Source organism: Ovis canadensis, chromosome 4 (genome assembly GCF_042477335.2).
Source record: "Ovis canadensis isolate MfBH-ARS-UI-01 breed Bighorn chromosome 4, ARS-UI_OviCan_v2, whole genome shotgun sequence".
Classification (NCBI taxonomy): Eukaryota; Metazoa; Chordata; class Mammalia; order Artiodactyla; family Bovidae; genus Ovis; species Ovis canadensis.
Window position 1 is genome coordinate 17,256,531 of NC_091248.1, and position 11,448 is coordinate 17,267,978.

General features: G+C 40.0%; 1 pseudogene; it reads right to left on the reverse strand.

Annotated features, from left to right (window-relative positions):
- Positions 1–842: 842 nt before the first annotated feature.
- On the reverse strand, positions 843–1,510 carry LOC138439672 (3-beta-hydroxysteroid-Delta(8),Delta(7)-isomerase pseudogene; annotated as a pseudogene).
- Between the last annotated feature and the right edge of the window lie 9,938 nt (positions 1,511–11,448).

The window sequence follows — 11,448 nt, forward strand, 5'->3', positions numbered from 1 at the left end:
ACCAGAAAAAACAAAATTAAAAAGAAAAGAAAAGAGTGACTATTAGAAAAAAAATAAAAAATTGGAAGTAATTTTATGAGTAAAACTACTGCATCCATCTAGTTGTCAATGAGGGCAATCAGTTTCATGGTTCATGCACATGACCTCTGAATTCACACATAAATGGGAATTGGGAGAAAATGTAATGGCTTTATCTTGCATGATCCTCTGCAGCCCTGAGTAATAGTGTGAATCCACACTATCACTGGTCACCTCCAGAATTCCAAACTGGACCAGGAAAGGCTGCATAAAATGGACCCTCCACGGTCTGGGTAAGGAAGCTCCTTTGGTATGTTGCAGGGATCTGTGGTCTGTGCTCAGTTGTCAGTGGATTTGTGGGAGGAATCTCAGCAAGCTTAGCAGCCAGCCCTTCCTCTAGGTTATTCCCATTCCATAGGCTTCCCTTCTTTTGGATTCTGTGATCTTTATCAGCAGCCTCAGGGCCTTCCAATGTGTCACCTAGCATTTCTTTCTTTCTTTCTTTCTTTCTTTCTTTCTTTCTTTCTTTCTTTCTTTCTTTCTTTCTTTCTTTCTTTCTTTCTTTCTTTTTTAGGGTCAAGACCTATATTTCCTGATTTAAAAAATCATCTCTATCACAGACTTCCTATGTTCTCTTGTACCTTTGTCCCATTGGCTGCTGACAGTGGCTCCACGCAGCTCTTTTTTTCCCACTGCCCACCCATCAACCTGAGATTGACAGGTCAATTCAATTTATCCTTCCAACCTGTGGGAGCAAGGATTGGAATCTTCTGGCAGGTGGAAAGTTCCTCAATAGCCAGTGTTTAAGCCTAGTCCATCAGTCTTTAATTCTTCTTGCTCTTAGCTTTGGGGGCTTTGGCACCAGTATGCTCTGGGCATGAGCAAGTTGCTTTATGGAAGCCAGTATGAGGAGTCCAGGCAGCACCAGCCACGGGACATTCAAGAAGACAAAGTAAAACCAGAAGTTGAGTGGGTGTCCCAGCTCCCCGTGCTGGAATCCATCATGGTACTCCATCAGGAAGTAAAGCACATCTCCATATACCTGACCCACAGAGACCACAAGCAGTAGGACAAAGTGGAGGGGTTGCTGGTGGAGAAAAGTGATCTCCATCCATAGGCTGAGTGGTCCCCACAGGTAAACCGTGATGGTCTCCATGCATATCATGAAGTTATCATTCAGGACATATTGGCTGTCTCCCTTGGCATACTCTTTCCAGAGTTGAGATAAGATGGTTTAGTCTTCAAGAAGGTCCGTGTAGCAGAGGCTACAAATGAATGAACCCACATATTGCAAACCAGCACAGGGACAGTCTCTGTGAAGCCTCCAGTGAGAAGACCACAACATACCCTGACAACAGCCACGTGGTTACAACTGAGACTCAGAGACAGAGAAGGGGCCAGCCAGGATCTGTCAGGTGGCACAGTCATTAGTTACAGAGTTGTCCAGCCTCAGGCCCAGAGGCCAGAATGGGTGCACGGGACTGGTGGTCATGTCTTTGTAGGCCTGCAACCAATCCGCAAGAAAACTTTTTTTTTTTTAATTGAAGTGCAGTTGATTTACAGTGTTATATTAGTTTCAGGTGTGAGGCAAAGTGATTCAGATTCTCTCCCATTATAGATTATTACAAGATGCTGAGTAAAGCTCACTGTGTTATACAGTAGGGCCTTGTTGTTTATCAATTTTATGTACAGTAGTGGGTATACGTTAATCTCAACAACCTAATTTATCCTGGTCTTTCTTTCCCCCTTTGGTAACCATAAGTTTTCTATGTCTGTGAGTCTGTTGCAGTTTTGTATATAAGTTAATTTGCATCACTTTAAAAATTCCAAATGTAAATAATATCATAAGATATTCATCTTTCTTCATCTGGCTTACTTCACCCTGTGTGATAATCTGTAGGTCCATCCATGTTGCTGAAGGAAAACTACAATTGAAAAAGATATACACCCCAATGTTCATTGCAAAATTATTTATGATAGTCAATGTCCATCAAGTGATGAATGGATACAGAGGATGTGGTCTATCTATCTTCTAGCTATATGTCACCTTGTATTTCAAAGAAGCAGGGATGGAACCTTGGCAAAGCCTTTCCCTGAAGCTATGACACTGCTGAAAGAGAGAGCACATAGAGAGGTGGGTCTCCTGAGCTGGACCCAGTAAAGGATACAAGTGTGTGCTTTGGTGAACTTATTTTGGGAATGTTTATAATAAGCAGAAACACATAAGGCACTGCTCTCAGGGCAGGGCCCCTCTTGCTGGGCAGAGAGAAAGATTAGCTTGACAATGCTGAGACAGTCTTCACTCAGGTAGAAGACAAATTTCCCCAGAGTGCCTAGATCCTCTTGTGGATAATGGATCTTTCCAATGGAAAGAGAAGGGGGAGGGCATGCAGGCAGAATTTTTCTAGTACCACATGATCCTTGTCTTCCTAGGACACTCTGACCTCAGCATGAAGATGGTTATATTCCAGTGCATTAATTAAAATTACCAAAATAATGTTTTTCTTTTAAAAAGTGATTTCACAGAGGGTACAAGTGTACATGGTACCATTAACAAAGAGATCCTGAGAGCTGTTTCCTGATTACAGAAATCCATTTCTGGACCATCAAAGGAACGTAATTATGCAGATTTATGTAAATTATATATGCAAATCACCTTCTAAATAAAGTGTGCAAGGGATAGAGCAAGCTCTGATCTGTGACTTGTCAATCTAAAGCTATTTAGTGGGAAATGATGCTAACAAAACCTGAGTGATAGAAGATAAACCTTACTTCTTCCATTTCTTTTGGAAATAGTTGGATTTGTGTAAGATAAGTAGTTTTTCAGGCTAAGAAGATTGCAATGCTCCCTGGTTGTCTTGAATACTAAGCAGTGCAGATTTTTCTAGTAGAGCAGCAGCCAACTCTATATGGCACTGAATCTTTGGGCATAAATTTGGAACAGTATTCATACATCTTCAAGCCTCCTCTACCAGATATTGGCCTGCAGCCTTGCTTGATCCTCCTGGGGTCTCAGCTTTCCCATCTGTATCATCCAAGAGAGGGGTAAATGGTGTATGGAGAAGCAGACTGAGGCCTCATATCACACCAAGTGGTTTAATCACAGCTCTTAGTTGTATTTATCTTGTTGTTTTTAAACAAACAAGCTGTAAACAATCGGTTGACCTTACCTGTTGATTATAAAGGCATACGTAAGAATGAAAACGCGATCAGTGCAAAGAAATAGAGGAAAACAACAGAATGGGAAAGACTAGAGATCTCTTCAAAAAAATTAGAGATACCAAGGGAATATTTCATGGAAAGATGGGCTCAATAAAGGACGGAAATGGTATGGACCTAACAGAAGCAGAAGATATTAAGAATAGGTGGCAAGAATACACAGAATAACTGTACAAAAAAGATCTTCATGACAAAGATAATCACGATGGTATAATCACTCACCTAGAGCCAGACATCCTGGGAATGTGAAGTCAAGCGGCCCTTAGAAAATATCACTAACAACAAAGCTAGTGGAGGTCATGGAATTCCAGTAGAGCTATTTCAAATTCTGAAAGAGGATACTGTAAAAGTGCTGCACTCAATATGCCAGCAAATTTGGAAAACTCAGCAGTGGCCTCAGGACTGGAAAAGGTCAGTTTTCATTACAATCCCAAAGAAAAGCAATGCCAAAGAATGCTCAAACTTCTGCAAAATTGCACTCATCTCACATGCTAGTAAAGTAATGCTTAAAATTCTCCAAGCCAGGCTTCAGCAACATGTGAACCATGAAATTCCAGATGTTCAATGTGGTTTTAGAAAAGGCAGAGGAATGAGATATAAAATTGCCAACATCTGCTGGATCATCGAAAAAGTAAGAGTTCCAGAAAAACATTAATTTCTGCTTTGTTGAGTGTACCAAAGCCTTTGACTGTGTGGATCACAATAAACTGTGGAAAATTCAGAAAGAGATGGTAATACCAGAGCACCTGACCTGCCTCTTGAGAAATCTTTATGCAGGTCAGGAAGCAACAGTTAGAACTGGACATGGAACAGCAGACTGGTTCCAAATAGGAAAAGGAGTATGTCAAGGCTGTATATTCTCACCCTGCTTGTTTAACTTATATACAGTGTTCATCATGAGAAATGCGCGGCTGGAAGAAGCACAAGCTGGAATCAAGATTGCTGGGAGAAATATCAATACCTTCAGATATGCAGGTGACACCACGCTTATGGCAGAAAGAGAAAAGGAGCTAAAAAGCCTCTTGATGAAAGTGAAAGAGGAGAGTGAAAATGTTGGCTTAACGCTCAACGTCCAGAAAATGAAGATCATGGCATCTGGCCCCATCACTTCATGGGAAATAGATGGGGAAACAATGGAAACAGTGTCAGACTTCATTTTTTTGGCTCCAAAATCATTGCAGATGGTGACTGCAGCCATGAAATTAAAAGACACTTACTCCTGGGAAGAAAAGTTATGACCAACCTAGACAGCATATTCAAAAGCAGAGATATTACTTTGCCAACAAAGGTCCATCTAGTCAAGGCTATGGTTTTTCCAGTGGTCCTGTATGGATGTGAGAGTTGGACTGTGAAGAAGGCTGAGCACCAAAGAATTGATGCTTTTGATGGTGTTGGAGATGACTCTTGAGAGTCCCTTGGTCTGCAAGGAGATCCAACCAGTCCATTCTGAAGGACATCAGCCCTGGAATTTCTTTGGAGGGAGTGATGCTGAAGCTGAAACTCCAGTACTTTAGCCACCTCATGTGAAGAGTTGACTCATTGGAAAAGACTCTGATGCTGGGAGGAATTGGGGGCAGGAGGAGAAAGGGATGACAGAGGATGAGATGGCTGGATGGCATCACTGACTCGATGGATGTGAGTTTGAGTGAAGTCCAGGGGTCGGTGATGGACAGGGAGGCCTGGCGTGATGCGATTCATGGGGTCACAAAGTGTTGGACACGACCGAGCCTTGGAACTGAACTGACGAATAAAAACTAATAATACTGTAATAATAAATGTAACATATAAGCAAAGGTCCTTGCAGACCATCAGAACCTTTGAGGAAATCTTCACAAATATAAAACAATAGAAATGAAGAAGGAAAAGTGGCCAAAAAAACCTGAGACCCAAATCCCAAACTGAGTTTTCAAAACTCACGAGGAACTGATACATAGATAGGAGAGGGCAATTAGAAGGACTTGTCTCTTCCCCCATCGATCAGTTGAGCCAATTACACTGTGTCTTCCTTCTCCTGCACTTGATCTTCCTAGTGTCTGGATTCCTTCTAGATGAATCTCTACATTGAAGGGGAGTGGCCAACCCTGGGATTTATGAGTGATGTGCTGAGAACTAGACTCACCTCCAAGTGGTTCCAGCCTTCCATCAGACATGAAAGACTAAAAATCATCAGAGACAGAGCCCTCCACTAGAGAGGGATGAATCCAGAGTCTTCCCCCTTTGCTCTAAGGGCAGCAGAGTTGTTGCTAGGAAACAAGGTATTCAATATGAAAGTAAGTTCTGAGTAGTACTTCATTAATAAATATGAATCAACAGTTAGGGAACATGAAGTGTATGAAGACAAGACCCTCAAGAGATGGGCCTACAGACCATAGAGGGAGGAAACTAAAATATTTAAAGTTTCTATGACAGTTTAAGGATGTTTTGATTATTATCCTAATAATACCCAGTTTCTAAGCTACCTATGGCACTGGCTGTCAAACAGGGTGATCTTGCTACCTCCCACTGCTCCCCTCAAAAATATTTGGCAAATTCAAGTTGCATTTTTTTTTCCTATTGGTCTCTAGTGGGTAGAAGTCAGGGAATCATGTTCTCTACAGGTTTATGCGTGTGGTGCGTACTCATTAGTATCTGATTTTGCACTTCCATGAACTATAGCCCACCAGGTTCCACTGTTCATGGGATTTTCCACACAAGAATACTGTTGTGGGTTGTCATCTCTTACTTCAGGGGATCTTGATGACCCGGGGAGTGAATCTGTGTCTCTTGAGTCTCCTGCATTGGCAGATGGATTCTTTACCACTGCACCACCTGGGAAGACAATAGTGTCCAGGATGATTAAATATATACATAAAATACAGAAGAAAACAAAGAATAAACTTACTAATTTTCTGTGTGTGTGTGTTCAGTCCTGTCTGATTTAAAAGCCAAACCAGTAATACGTATTTTGATAATAATGAAACTGTATGCAAAATCCTTCCTCCCTGTCCTTTGAGATAAAAGGCTTTTGCTGTAGTCTCCTAGGCCTCCCCGAGTCTCAAAAGATTGACTCACAAGCTAGTCAAGTCTATGTCTGACGCAGGATGCAGCATGCTTGGGGCTGGTGCATGGGGATGACCCAGAAAGATGTTATGGGGAGGGAGGTGGGAGGGGGGTTCATGTTTGGGAATGCATGTAAGAATTAAAGATTTTAAAATTTAAAAAATAAAAAACTAAAAATTAAAAAAAAAATAGGAAATGGGAAGATGTAGAAATGAAAAAATAGTTGTTGAGCTGGAAACCAGTAACAATTCAGACTATAAATCCACTCCATAGCAGAATCACTAAGCTTCTAATTGTCTAAAAGATGTAGATAAAGGTCTGACACACATTCCGATGTTGTTTTTACAGGAAGCAGATCCTCACCAGATGAAACTTCTGATTGCAAGAACTTAGACGTTGGACTGGTTTAAACCAGAAGGCTGATGATGTGTGAAACTTCACCTTGATGCCAACCAATAAGGTAATTTTGCATAATCCCACACCCTGCAGCTCCGTCCCTCACACTGCCTTTAATACCCCTTCCCTGACACTATTGAGGGATATTCTGAGCATTAGTTGCCCTTTCTCCTTGCTTGGCCCTCCATAAATACTGCATTTTCCTTTCCCATAATCCAATGTCATTGGCTTTTCTGTGCACAAAAAAGCAGACCCAAACCAAATCTTATTCAGGAGTGATAAAAGTCAAGGAAATCTCTGATAATTGAGATTTGAAAGATAAGTTTATCAAAAAAAAAAAAAAGAAAGAAAAAAGAGAGAGAGAGAGAAGAAGAAGGTTGAAAGCCATAGATAGAAGACGAGAGGTGTCCCAGGACCATTAATGATTGTACAATCATAAAACAAAGGAAAAAATTAGATAATGAAGTAAATCACAGAAGAATATTTTCTTGAGTTTAAGTTTCAAAAAGTCTATCTATCTTGACTACTACTAATGACTCACATTCAGAAAAATCCTTCTCAAATTAAAAATATATTGTGGTGATGAAAAAGACAAAATTCTGAAAGAAACTGAATGTAGAGAGGAAGAAAGATGGTTAGGTACCGTTTACTTTCTCACAAATTCAAAGAAGAGTAGTCAGACAAAGGTAAAACTTTAAAATTTCTGAAAGAAAATTACAATTATACTTTAATAATCAACTTAATACATTTGAGAACAAAATAAAATTTATTTTTGGCATGTAGGAAATATGTAGAAAAATAAATATTTATGTTGAATAATAAAACAAAATAAATTATCCTTATCCTTTTAAAGTTGACAAGTATCACAAAATATAGAAAAAAAATTTAAATAACACAGTTATGCAGTATTTTTCCTATATGTTTTGTATAGAACTGAATGACTGGCTTCTTTGTACTGAGTATCAAGACTTACAAAGTTTGTTATTTACTATTGAGTAAATGTGGCTATATTAAGAAATTAAAGAAATACAAAGCACAGAAATAGATTCATGTAGATACTTGATAAATGAAAATACATTATTGCAGAGCAGAGAAAAATAGTTGGTTTGGGTTCAATTAGATAGCCCCCCCAGCAAAAAAAAAAAATTTAACCCTTCCCTCATTTTATATTCAAACATTAAGTTGTAGGTACATTTAAGATTTTAAAAGGAAAAGTAATAAAGCTTTTGGGAAATATAGTGTTTTTACAACTTTGGAGTAGAAAAAGTCTTTGAAAAGACTTGAAAGTCCCCAAAGTACTAATCATGAAAAATAAAGGATAGATAAATCAGTCTATTAAAGTTAATTATTCATTTTAAAAAATTATTAAAAAATGAGAGTAAAAAATTAAAATTCAAAGGGGTAAAAGTGTCTGCAACATATATAACCAACAGTAGCCTCACGATCAGAATATAAAATTAACTCCTAATATAAGAAAATGACAATAGATTAAATGATGGTGGGATAGCATCACCAACTCAATAGATATGACTTGAGCAAATTCCAGGAGACAGTGAAGGACAGGGAAGCCTGGCATACTGCAGTTCATGGGGTCACAGAGTCAGACAGGACTTAGGAGCAACTGAACAACAGCAATTCTAGGGGTGGATGGGGGGCGGGAAATGTCAGGCGGTTCAGGAAGAAAAGTATTTGCAAGAGATTTGAACAGATAATTCACAAAAAAATGTATTTGAAAGGCCATTTAGCATACAAAAAGGCATGCAATCTCTTTAACAAATGGAAATTACAAAGTAAAATTTAAAAACTGCATTGAAATGCCACTACTAACCCTTCAGAATATCCAAAAATTAAAGAGTGGCAGTACTGCATGCTGGTGATAATAGAGAGCAACTTCATGTACTGCTGGTGGGAGCATTAATTGGAAATTAGCTTATATTATACATTTAAATATAAATATACCCGAAGTGCCAGGAATTTCACTTTTAGTTATATATCCAACAGAAATGCTTGCATAGAAAGAAGCATGTCAATGAAGTTCATAACAACATTACTCACCTAGTAAAAATTGAAAATCAAATTGATTCCTTCATAATAGGGTCTATGAAAAAAAATTGTAATGGCACACAATTGAATACTCTCCTCTCTATTTCAAATTTTAAAAACCAGTAATTTTTTTCCATCGCAAATTTTCTCTAGCTCTTCGATAATCCTGTTATAACCAATAGAAAGTCATTAATATCTCTTGGAATGTAATTTATGTGACTCAAATGTTTGGCTTCATTTTGAAAGACCTCAACCTCTTGGATTCACAAGCAGATTAAGGGACAAATTTGTGTTTCGAGTGACTCTGCTTTTCCTCTGTCTTCATTTATCTCTGTGCCTTGTACTGAACATAGGCAGAAAGCTTTGTTACGATGTCTTTAGCACTTGTTGAAATACTGAATTCTAGTTTTTCACTTTATTCTTATACACTGAATTTATACAAAGGCAAACAATTTCTGCTCTTTTTGATTTTTCTGTATTTCTCTTTTTTATTAGCTTTTTTTTTTTTAAGCATGCTAAAATTGTTTCTTTCCTCTATCACTTATTTCCTAAGCTACGAGGATCTTTTAAGCTGGAAATTCAAATAACACTTTTGAAACCCACTTGATTTTTTGACACACATCGCAACTGGAAATATTAAGATTGTTTTGTGTTCTAAATTTTTTTAAAAGCTGTATTCCTAAAGTGCAAGAAATAGGACACAGATTTTCTCCGAGGTAACTTTTTATTTTTTCCCTTAATTCTGTTACTTTCATGTAGGTTCCTTTTTGTACCTCTCCTTTCATCATTAACAAATTTTGTTTCTTAAATAAATAGAGGACAGGTTATGTTGGTTTCTGAAAAACAGATTGCAAGTTACTGTCCTCATCCATAGTTATTTCTACAGGAGTAAAGACCATAAACTACTTGCCAGGTAGCCAAGTTTCGTATGGATACTCAATGAACACAAAGGGTAGCTTGTTATACAATATCAACACAATTTTTAGAAGCTATGCCTTTTCATTGAGTTAGACAAGGCTGTGGTCCTAGTGTGATTAGATTGACTAGTTTTCTGTGATCATGGTTTCCGTGTGTCTGCCCTCTTGCAAAACCTACCGTCTTACTTGGATTTCTCTTACCTTGTATGTGGGGTATCTCTTCATGGCTCCTCCAGCAAAGTGCAGGCGCTTCTCCTTACCGTGGACGAGGGGTATTTCCTCACAGCTGCCCCTCCTGAACTTGAACATGAAATAGCTCCTCTAGGCTCTCCAGCTCCCGCACAGCCACCTTGGACTTGAGGCACCTCGGACTTGAGGCACCTCGGACTTGAGGCACCTCGGACTTGAGGCACCTCCTCCCAGCCACTGCCCCTGGCCTCGGGTAGAGGTAGCTCCTCTCGGCTGCTCCTGTGCTGTCGCACCTGGCACTCTCGGCCACTGCCCCTGATCTTGGACGGAGGGTAGCTCCTCTAGGCTGCCACCCCCAACCTTGGACGTGGGATAACTCCTTTTGGCTGCCACCCCTGACCTCGGACGTGGGGTATCTCTTCCCTGCCACTGCCCCTGACCTCGGACGTCGGGTTGCTCAACTCAGCTGCTGCCCATCGGGCATGGGGTCCTCCAGACTTCAGCCCCTGACCTCGAACATGGAGTAGCTCCTCTCAGCCGCACTCTGCACATCGTCGCGGTCACTGCGCTCTGCGTGTCTTTGCAGCCATCCGTGCTCTTACCATGTCCAATGTAAGAGAAACCCAAGTCAGGTGATAGACGTTGCAAGAGGACAGAAACACTGAAACCATACTCACAGAAAACTAGTCACCGTAATCACACTAGGACCACAGCCTTCTCTAACTCAATGAAGCTAAGCCATGCCCTGTGGGGCCACCCAGTACAGGCGGGCATGATGGAGAGGTCTGACACAATGTGGTCCACTGGAGAAGGGAATGGCAAACCACTTCAGTATTCTTGCCTTGAGAACCCCATGAACAGTATGAAAAGCCAAGATGATAGGATACTGAAAGAGGAACTCCCCAGGTCTGTAGGTGCCCAATACGCTACTGGAGATCAGAGGAGAAATAACTCCAGAAAGAATGAAGGGATGGAGCCAAAGCAAAAACAATACCCAGCTGTGGATGTGACTGGTGATTGAAGCAAGGTCTGATATTGTAAAGAGTAATATTGCATAGGAACCTGGAATGTCAGGTTCATGAATCAAGGCAAATTGGAAGTGGTCAAACAGGAGATGGCAAGAGTGAATGTCAACATTCTAGGAATCAGCGAACTAACATGGACTGGAGTGGGTGAATTTAACACACATGACCATTATATATACTACTGCGGGCAGGAAACCCTTAGAAGAAATGGAGTAGCCATCATGGTCAACAAAAGAGTCTGAAATGCAGTACTCGAATGCAATCTCAAAAACGACAGAATGATCTCTGTTCATTTCCAAGGCAAACCATTGAACATCAGGGTAATCCAAGTCTATGCCCCAACAAGTAATGCTAAAGAAGCTGAAGTTGAGCGGATCTATGAAGACCTACAAGACCTTTTAGAACTAACACCCAAAAAAGATGTCCTTTTCATTATAGGACTGGAATGCACAAGTAGGAAGTCAAGAAACACCTGGAGTAACAGACAAATTTGGCCTTGGAATACAGAATGAAGCAGGCAAAGACTAATAGAGTTTTGCCAAGAAAATGCACTGGTCATAGCAAACACCCTCTTCCAACAAAACAAGAGAAGACTCTACACA